Genomic DNA, 11,572 nt, shown 5'->3' with positions numbered 1-11,572 from the left:
CTGGTTCTGGTAACATTGCAATACTAGATTTCTATACATATATGCAAATTTCTCTCAATAACATGTGAATTCTATTCGGCCTATTTTTTTTATCCTACATTTATTTGGTGGGCTTATGTTCTTCGGTGGGCCTGGGACTGCAGCCCCATCCGCCCCGCGGTTAATCCGCCCCTGGGTCCACAACACACCAGGAACAGTTTATTTTTTAAAGACATAATTCACAGAAATTGCTGTTTGTAAACATTGCTCCTCCCCTTCTGCAGGACTGACAGCACCAGCCAGGGAAACCATGAGTTGCAGTGAAGGCAACAGACCTTTTTTTGTTTATGAAATGTCAAAACAAGCATGGCCTTTATTAGCGGTAACTGGTAGGAGTTACATGCATCAAAGACCCATCAGCTCCTTGCAACAGTAACCTCCAACTCACCATGAGAAATTTCACAGGTCTAGTATATGAAGATCTGTCACACTTCAAAGTGTCACACTTTGACAAAAAAAAACAATCTTTCACTTTTTTTTTTAAAAACAAGAAAACCAGTCATTCATTCTTGCTGCTGCAGGAAGAAAAACAGCCTTCAGCTGACCTCAGAGGAGGTGCCCAAGAACATCTGGCTTCCAACTGACCCCAGTAATTAGATCCTGCGGCCTTAAAGGGAGAGGCCAGATCTACACCAAAGCAGCAGAATACTACATGGAAAAATGCACCCGTCCTTATAAAGCAAAGTATCCTCTGACTTGGCCTGGGAAACACCACAGGAGATCCACTGATATTTTACGTGTGCGCATTATCCATTCCTTAGATAAAAATTAGATGCGCTGCCCGAGTTCAATGGTCAACCACGAAGTAGTCACTGGTAAGCAATATGAGCACCATTTCTCAGTTAGACGAAAGATACTTTTGTTCTTGTTATAACCATTTATAAAATATTTGATACATAAATGATACAAGCTACAACAATAAACCTTCGTTCCCAGTTCAGCAATTAATGGTTACCCAAATATTTCACCAAGTGAAGTTAGTCCTCATACTCACCATGGGCATTCGTTATATAATTTACCCCCCCCAATACTTCCATGCAATTTATACATTATCCCTCTGGATCTCCTTGCAGTTTTTGCTGTCCGAGTGCTCCCATTTAAAAAGGTGGGATTATTCAGGAGGAACCCAGTTTCTTGTCTTCATGTAGTATTACCCGATGGTGCATGGCAATGACCAGAAACACTGTCTCCCAAATCACAAGTACAAACCCACACCCCAACAAGTCACATTAATTCTGCAACACACTGGGGTCCTTAAAACCACTAGTACTCACGTACTCACTCGTACTCACTATTGCAACAATTTGTTTATAATATTTAATGGTTAGTTTTGAATTGAACTGATCCAGTTTTACAGTTGGCTGTTCCACAGGTCTGTTTCAGTCAAATAACAATACAATTTTGAAAAGTATAGAAAAATTACTGCACAGCAGATCTCAACATAAACCTGTAACTGGTTTAAAGAAAGACTTGCATTTATATAACGCCTTTCACGACCTCAGGACATCCCAAAGCTCTTTGCAGCCAATTTGCACACAGCAAGCACCCACAAACAACAATGTGATAATAACCAGAGAATCTGTGATGTTGATTGAGATTGAGATATAAATATTGGCCAGTATACTGGGGATAACTCCCTTGCTGCTCTTCTAAATAGTGCCATGGGATCTTTTACATGCACCTTAAAGAGGCAGGTTTAATGGCTCATCCAAAAGATGGCACCTCTGACAGTGCACTGGAGTATTAGCCTAGATTTTTGGGCTTAAGTCTCTGGAGTGGGACTTGAAACCACAAACTTCTGACTCAGAGGAGAGAGTACGACCCACTGAGCCACGGCAGATAGCACAATTAACCAGATTACGTCTAGTTCCTCAGGTCATTCCACACATAAAAGCTCAGTGCCTAATTTTGCTTTATGCACCCTCACAAAAATGAAACAATGCATTTTCAGATGAAAGGTCTGGTCGAACAATTATTCGAACATCATGTTTCTAGTTTAGGTCATTGATTTTTAGAAAGTAAAAATAACAAAAGCTCAATCTGCTTCACGTACCCTACTTACAGTATGACATTTGGCTATGTAGATTGAGACAAACAGCATTACGAGAATTTATGCAGCAGTGGTTTTAGGCAGTACCTTGCCCATACTGACACACACTAATGATCACAAAGGTATCTACCGTTTACATAGGCAACTGAAGGCCATAGCTACCAGGCAGCTGCCAAAATCTAGCCCCTTGCCAATAGTCAGCCCCAACACACTGTATACTCATTTGGGGGGGGGGGTGGGGAGGGAAGAGAAGCTTCATGCAGGGAATGGCTGCAGATAGCATGGAGGTAGCACAACAAAACAGCCAACTATCCAGTTAAACTTCCCATCATAAACAGAACCCAAAAAAGGTATCTTTAAAAAAAAATGGATGAGGAGTTAATGTGTGAAGAGTTTGGTATAAATTGGATGTGTGAATGATTTACTTGTCACTAAGCAAAAGGTAAATGAAACAACTTAGTTTCTGGTGTTTACACTGCATAATCAAACTACCCGGAGTAGCAAGCAGGCATTAATCAGCACTGAACTTCCACATTCCTTACACACACACACTATTGAAGTTTCTAACTATTAATTGCTACATTAAAGTGAAACAGTTGTGTTTAATGAGTGAATGAAATATCTTTCTACTTTGGACAGTGTTAACATTAAGCACTCCCAGGACTGGTACAGTGCAGGTTAGGAAACAGCTGAAATTCACTTTACATTGGAGCCTTGCAGCTGTAGGAGGAATCGATCTACCCAGCAGTCTGGCTGTGGACCATCTCCCTGCATTTACTTTAACAAAACCTATTAGCCCCAAGCTGATAACACTCACTGTCATGCTTCCCCAAACATCAGATCATTTACAATATGGGATGCAGCTGATGAAAGAACTGCACATTTGCAGTCAGTTGCACCCCTTTAGTGTAAAAGTACCTGTTAATGGCAATGATAATAAATATGCAAGTGATTTCTATGTTGAAATAAGGATTTTTGAACAGCTTGAAACACATGGATATCATCTCTCCCCCTGCCCACTATTCTGGTATAGAAACCCAATTCATTCCAATTATACTTTACACAGCCAGTTGTTCCAGTAAGCATTATTAGACCAAGTGTAACATGGGTCAAGTACAATCCAGGGCTCCTCCATAGTCTCACATTATACAATTCAAATCCAAGCATTCAAAGTTGTCACATTCTACTTGCAATACTTCAGCAGATATTAGGAAGGAATGCCGTGCAAGCATGTCTACATTGAAGGAAACAGTAACTGCCATTTCACACATTGAACAGAACTGAATCCCAATTATCCACACCGAGATTTATAGTCAAACCACCAAATGCTAAAACTGCAATCCTGGTTGGCCCAGACGGCTGTCCAGAGACTGGATTGGCTGCAGCTTTCCCTCTGGCCATTGCTAAACAGCACAGAGGTTTGACAGAAATGAGGGAGTCCATGTAGAGAGGCAAGAGACACAGAGAAAATATCCAATGAGAAAAAAAACAGGCATCACAGTACAAATGAAACCACTGGCACAAGAAATACAAGGATGCTGCTGTGGTCTTTTGTACTGCGAGCTCAGTCTCTAAATAGGGCCTGGACATTTATGCTCCATTCAAGCGTGCAAACCAATGTATTTCAATTTCCCAATTTTACTCCTCTCCCCCATTCCACAAAAAATTGTGATGTCTAAAAGTTAATACAGATGGCAAACTTAACAATTCATCAACATACGCAAGAATTCAAAAATGGAGGCAAGTTACAAGTAGTTTAAATACAAATAGTGTTAACATTTGCACCGAGACACAACATACAAGTGCAGTTTTAAAAAAAAACATTTCACTGAGAAACCACTTTTGCTTTAGGTTTAGTTTGTGTGATACAACTATGGTGCACTGCGTTGGTGTCTGGACATGAAGTATCGGATGCACTGTGCTCCATGAGCCACATGCCCAGTCTTCACCATCTCATTATTAGTGGAGTTACACACAAAAAAAAAATCAGAACCAACCTGCAGACAAATAGATAGCAAGATTATACTCACTGATTTCAGCTCATTTCAGCAGCTTTCTTGGAACTAGAGATTTTAAATCAAGTTGATAGGTTTGTTGTATTGCAATTTGTATTCACTATAGAAGTTTACAGCTTCAAGTTGAGTTTCATTGGGACACAGTTTAGTGGCATAAATGGCAACACATTTATGGAGAATGCTGCAAATGTCACGGTGATAAAACCAGATTTATAGCTTGTTGCACCCATCTCCAATTTATAATATTTCACTTTCTCTCCATTCACACCCTGGCCTGGATAAGAGGGCAGGTGAGCAACTTACTGATTCCTGTACTAAAGACATGATGGTGCCCACTCTGAGCACCTGAGAGAGGCTGCGTCTCTAACTTATTTTACCATTCCCCTAACTGTAGAGCATGGTGCACCCAATACTTCATATTCAGATACCATCATAGTGTAGCCATTATCCTTTCGACAGATGGTAATATTACTCATTACTCTATAAATGTTCACTGGATGTAGACTATTGCCGAGGATTACGAGTGCCCAAATAGGCACTATTTCCAGCAAAGGCCTGTGAACACCACTGCTGCACAGATCACTGGTCAACCAGAGGACAGTATTGTAGCTTAAATGTACTTAAAAATGGAAAACTTTCATCACTAATGAGAATCCAAACAGGCAATGGATAGACACTAATCCTGAATGTAGCAGCTGAACAGGGGCTGGGTATGGAATAAACAAAAATACACAGGCATAGGTCGGGAACCTTTTCACTGTTCTCATTGTTTTATTGTAGGGAACAGTATTGAGTGAGTGATGAACACTTCGGTGGGCTATAGTTTCAATGTGACTGAAGTGTTCATTTCACTGACTCATGTCGGCTAAATCTGGTTAAAAAAGCTCCAGGTTAGAGGACAAGTACTGGTAGCAAGTTTCAGTCTAATCAGAATTGCCCCTTGGGGTACTGTCCCACTTTGGCTATATACCTCCCGATAGAATATGTACATGATTAGTATGTGTGCATGCGGCAGATTAATGGTTACAGACAGGCCATTAGACTAAATTTAAACAAATTTCTATTCGCGAGAATTCAACAGGATCAATTTTGTGTGTTGCAGTTTCATCAATCACTTTTACTGTGTTTTCTCTCCCACTCTCACGGCATACAATGTCACATTGCTACCTTAAAAAAAAATCTACATTAAAAGAGAGTGCAAGTTACTGATCAGCATAGACTTCGGCACAGAAGAACCTCACCATCTCTGGAGTCGACCAAATGCCGTGGGTTAATTAGCTGTTATTTCTATGCTAGCCAGAACCAGTGCTTTCCAAACTTAGATTTTTATGTTTCGTACAGCTCTTGTGACCGGGAGGTGTACACTGGGATAGCGGTCAGTACCAGCTAGCTGTACAAAAACAAGCATTATTATTTAATATCAAACACAACTGTCCTGTTTAAGAACTCTCCAAATGCAGAATAAATTTGTTAAGATAGCAGCCACCTGGTCATGTATTCAACATAATTTTAATATTCGAAAAGAGTTTTTAGACTGGGGGATTTCTGCAACATGTCAAAGAGCCAGAAGTTTTAGATCAGGATCAGTTTTTACCTGGAGTGAAGTAAAGTAGAACTATGTGGATAAGTACTAGCGACCCAGCGCTTCCAACTGTGCAGTGCTAAGGTGTGTGGAAAACTTCCTGAACACATGATCTGTCCAAGGAGCGTGGGGAAAATTCTGGGATAGTTAGACTGGACGGCTGCTAGCTCCTCTGTAGCTGCTGTTACAGAATCAGAAGACTTTGGACATGTGCAATTGTAAGTATGGAAAAACACATGCCTGACCCTCATAGCTGAACAAATGTAGAAATTATAATGAAGGGAAAGAGTCTGCGAAGAATCCAAGTCCAAGGGTGGTCCTAAATTTCCACAGCATTGATAGGTCTCATGATCCAAATAGCCTGGAAACAAAAAGAAATTGATCAGCCATTTTTTGACAAAGTTGACCACTTTTAAACAACTTGGCTTGACGAGAGCAATCTTACACAAATCAAGGCGTAATGGTGACACGTGGGCTCATGTACCTTTCTCTGCAAGGCAGAGAAAAAAGAACTTGCATTCATAAGCACCTTTCATGACTTCAGGATGTCTCACATCACTTCACAGCCTAGATGGCTTGTTTTGAAGTGTAGACACTACCATAATGCTGCCAAACGTAGCAGGCAATTGGCACACAGCAATATCCCACAACCAGAAATGACAAATGACCAGATAATGTTGGTTGAGGAAAAGTGTTAGAAACATAGAAATAGAAAATAGGTGGAGTAGGCTATTCGGTCCTTCGAGCCTGCACCGCCATTCAATGAGTTCATGGCTGAACATGAAACTTCAGTACCCCATTCCTCATTCCAGGATACTGGGAGAATTCCCATACTCTACTTTAAATAGTACCATAGGATCTTTTATGTCCACTTGAGAGGGCAGATTGAAGCTCGGATTAATGTCTCACCCAAAAGACAGCACTCCCTCAGGGCTGCACGGAAGTGTCAGCCTGCATTGTGGGCTCAAGTCTCAAGTGGAGACAATCTGACTCAGGTAAGAGTGCTATTCCTGAGCCAAGGCAGACACCTCCAATATAAGTAGCAGAGTAACAGTGCACACCCATGGAGCTCCAAATGACAAGGTTACAATCGACCCATAGCATCAGGGCTGCATGGAGGTCATGGTGACAGCCACGTCTGCAGGACAGTCAGCTCCCATCCACCCCCTTATGGCTGGTTAGAGGGAGAGGCCAGGAAGCCTTTAGGAAAGGAACCTGCTGTCCTTACCTGGTATGGCCTAGATGTGATTCTAGTCCCACAACAACTATGTTGATTCTTAACTGCCCTGTGAAGTGGCCTGGTAAGCCCCAGATGATCTGGTCATTAGCGTCATTGTCAATTGTGGGATCTTGCTATGTGCCAAGTCGCTGCTACAGTTGCATCAAACCTCTACCAGCCCACCACCACCTTCTCAGGGCAATAAATGCCAGCCTCGTCAGCGCGTCCACATCCGGAGAATGAATTTTAAAAACCTGCAGCAAAAACACTGCACAATTATGGGAAGAGGAAGTGGAAAGTTAGAAAGCAACACTAACTATCTCCTCTCTGGTGATGCTTAACCCACAGATTATACTGAAAGTAATTCTCCACAAGTGATGGATGTAAGGAAAGAGTTCCATTTGAAAGCAGCAGTACAATTATTGCAGTCAATACCAAACTTTTAAGTTTGATGGGAGGAGGCAGGGGTTATGAACTATTCCTTTTCTGCAACAAACAGCAGCAACTTTACACCTCTCCCTGCTCCACACCCAAGCAGCCAGTCTGCATCCATGTTGTCAGATAACAATCTGGATATTTGCACTGTGTGAAATTATTTGGGGCATTAAAAAGCTAAGCAAAAAGAGCCAAGGACTGGATGTGCAGGACAGGCCCGATTAGCAGGGGAGGCACCGAAAAGCGACAGGGATCTTTGATTGATAAGGCATCTAAAGACCATTGGTCATGGCATGTGGCAAACCACCGATTTTTAAGCGGAGCCTTATTTTGAACATCCATAGGGCAAGGTAGGAACTGGACAGTGAGTCAGGGCAGAATGTCACACATCTCACTCAGTGGTTGGACACACAAGGTCACAATGAACACTCCCACTCGATAACCCAAATCAAATAATCTGCAAGTCTTTAACCCATAGCCTGTGTTATTTGGGCTCAGCTTGGACCGAGAACTGATAAATATTTGTATTTGGTAGAATTCCAACTATCTTTTGCAGGTTGTGGGTGAAATGCGGCCCCAGGTATTCACCCCCACCCCACCCCCCCCCATCTCTCCTCGGGTCTCTCCGCAGCACACTTGATCCCTTGGCTGAGCTTCTGCTAACAGTACTCTGAATCAGACGCTGGAAGACGCGTTCTCTGCTCTGCGCCTCATCGTAGTTGGGATTAGGGACTGGGCACGCAGAGGATAGTGGGTACTGACTCGGGCTGTGGGATTATCTCAGAACCACAGCAACAACTTGCATTTATACACCACCTTTAATGTAGTAAAATGCCCCAAGGCCCCCCTCACATAAAACCTAACAGGCGCATTAACAAAACTTAACACTGAGCCACATAAGATGATATTAGAACAGGTAACCAAAGAGGTTGGTCAAAGAGGTAGGTTTTAAGGAACATCTTAAAAGGAGGAAAGAGAAGTAGAGAGGCGGAGAGGTTTAGGGAAGGAATTCCAGAGCTCAAGGCCTAGACAGCTGAAGGCATGGCCGCCAATGGAAGAAGACACTACGAGGCTCCCTCCCAGCTGTAGGAACTTGGGACCCGGCTATCCCATCAGATACAGCAGTAAGACCGAGATCAGTAACTTTCTACAACAGACACCCAGCAGTATAGCACACGCTGCTCTGTTGGATTTGAAGATAATTTAACACAACTTTTAATAAGTGAAAGCCAAACAAGATTCAGGGTCAGTTGACATGGTGCAGGTTGTTTTATTAGTTTACTGCTAATCCATTGCAGAGAGGCTTGAAGCAGAATCCTATAAAGCTGTTTAAATATTTCAGCCTAAAACAGCTTTTTTAAACAAACATAAAAGCAAAATACTGCGGATAATGTAAATCTGAAATAAAAACAGAACATGCCGGAAATCTGCTCTTCATTTCAGGTCAATGACCTTTTGTCAGACCTGAAATGTTAACTCTTGCTCTCAGATGCTACCTGACCTGCTGAGTATTTCCAGCATTTTCTGTTTTGATTTTTTTTAAACAAACATTTCACGGAGAGAAAGATGGCACAGTTTCTGGACTTACACAATCATACAGAACATCATGAAGATATTCCACAGTGCGATGAAGATGCGGAAGTATCGCAGACTCAGCAGGAACTCTGACGTTATCACCTGAGAAGCAAACCAATAATGGTGAGGCCACCATTGCCTCAGTGGTTCGATTGTATAGTCCGCCTCCCCGCTGCTGCCATCGCCCCGCCCTTCCCCTCCCCTCCCCTCTCCAACTCCTAAGCAACAGAAAGGCTTGTCTCAACACTGGGATTTGGGAACAATTCCAATACATTGTCCCTCAAGAATTATTCAGCCTGGGTCTTTTCACGCCGACTTAAAATGAGGATAGCATCGCTGGAAACAAAACATGTCCTCACTTGCCTCAAGCAATCTTAACTTCACTTTCAAGGTTGAACATCAAATAGGTTACCTGATCACTGGGGAAGGCAATCAATCTGCTTTGGTCCACATCTTGCACTCAGTGTCTGCATGTACCCACCGTCACATATACCACAGGGTGGATGTTGTGGAAGGCTCCATTACTCCTACTTCAGAAGGATGCTGCTGTTGGGCCAATGTGATTTTTTTAATTTTCCACAACAGCCATGCTGGTGCTCTGTGAGTGAAGCCAGCAATTTGTTTCCTGCTGCCGTTGTACACCTAGGGGGAACCTTTACAGAGGTATGAGCCGTAGCTCAGTTGGTAGCCCTCTCGCCTCTGCGTCAGAAGGCTGTAGGTTTAAGTCCCAACCCAGAAACCTGAGCACATAATCTAGGCTGATACTCCAGTGCAGTACTGAGGGAGTGCTGTACTGTCAGAGGTGACACCTCTCGGACAAGACATCCTGTCTTCCCTCTTAGGTGGATATAAAATATCCCATGGCACTAATGGAGAAAGAAGAGTGTTCTCCCCAGTTTCCTGGTCAATATTCATCCCTCAGCCAGCATCACTAAAAAGTTTATCCAGTCATTGTTGTGGGATCTTGCTGTACAGAAATTGGCTGCTGCGTTTCCTATATTACAACAGTGACTACACTTCAAAAATACTTATTGGCTGTAAAGCACTTTGGGACATTCCACAGTCATGAATGGCACTATACAAATGCAATGTTTTTTATTTCTTGCATCTGTCTTTCAACCTAGGTCCTGGAGATGAAACGACAACATGCTTAACTCTGGATCCCCTGGACAGTATATCAACTTAATTAGAACTACTGAAAAATATATAAATAACACCTCTTGAAGAACATGCACTAAGTGCTAGGCAGGAAAACTACAGGATACAAAGTGAAGAGTTTGCACAGCTTTCAAAGCACAGCTGCATAGCATGATGTCTAAATATACCATCCCAGTCAGATTAGAATCAATTGTTAGCTTTTGGTTTGTTTGGTTGTCACATCATCCATTGCAACAGTCTGCCCTGGAATGTTGGAGGGAGAGGTAATGATGCTGCAAGAGTTTCCAGCCTCAAGGGTTGAGGGTGTGTAGTGCGTACTGGCAGTACCGACAGCGCAATACAAAAACAATACAGGATGTGATCATCTTCGTGATGGAACTTGGAACTTGACAAATACTAATGGAAGAAAATGAGCAGAAAATTCAAAATCGTTAAAAAGTACAAAAGGAGGAGAAAAGAATCATAGTCACAACAATGACTGGATAAACAAGTGGAGTGTGTTACAATAGATCATCTCGCTAACAGTGACCACAACATAATTTAGTTTAAAGTAATTATGGAAAGAAACCAGAGACTATTAAAGATAAAAATGCTCAACTGAGTACGGGCTAATTTCAGTGATTAAGAAGGAACCTAGCACAGGTAGATTGGAAAAGGCGATTTCAGGATAAAGCAATAAGAGTAATGAAGGGCATTCAGGGAAGAGATAGTTCAGGTGCAAACTAGACATATTCTTTTGAAGGGAAAAGGTAGAGTATCCAAAGCAAAAGCGCCCAGGATGAAAAATAAAAGTTAAAATAAAATAGAAAAAGGAGGCTTATGAAAAATGTCAGAAGCAAGATTCTGTTAAAAACCAGGAAGATTATGGGAAGTACAGGAGGGTATTGAAAAAGTTAATACGAAAGGCAAAGAGAGGTTACAAGAAAAGATCAGCAAGCAACATTAAATTGAACGCTAAAACATTTTATAAACAAATAAATTGTAAGAAGTTTGCTAGGGAAAATGTTGGGCCTATTAAGGACCCAAAGGGAAATCTTCCTGTAGAGGCAGAGGACATGGTTAGAGTATTAAATGACTACTTTGTATCTGTCTTCACAAAGGAAGTGGATGTTGTGAAGGTTACACTAAAAGAGAAGGGGGAAGTTATGGGCAGGATTATAATAGAGAAGAAGTACTATAAAGATGAGCATTACTAAAAGTTGGTAAGTCACCTGGTCCAGATGGAATGCATCCCAGGTTGCTGAAAGAAGCAAATGTAGAAATAGCAGAGGCATTGGTCCCAATCTTTCGATCCTCATTGGATACAGGAGCAGTGCTGGAGGACTGGAGGGTTGCAAATGTTATACCACTGTTCAAGGGGAGAGGCATAAACCAGGAAAATACAGGCCAGTCAGCCCAACATCAGTGGTGGGGAAGTTATTGGAAACCATCATCAGGGACAAAATAAACTTTCATTCGGAAAGGAATGGGTTAATCAAGAAGAGCTAGCATGGATTTGT

Source organism: Pristiophorus japonicus, unplaced genomic scaffold (genome assembly GCF_044704955.1).
Source record: "Pristiophorus japonicus isolate sPriJap1 unplaced genomic scaffold, sPriJap1.hap1 HAP1_SCAFFOLD_283, whole genome shotgun sequence".
Taxonomy (NCBI): Eukaryota; Metazoa; Chordata; class Chondrichthyes; family Pristiophoridae; genus Pristiophorus; species Pristiophorus japonicus.
This window is presented reverse-complemented; position numbering follows the sequence as displayed.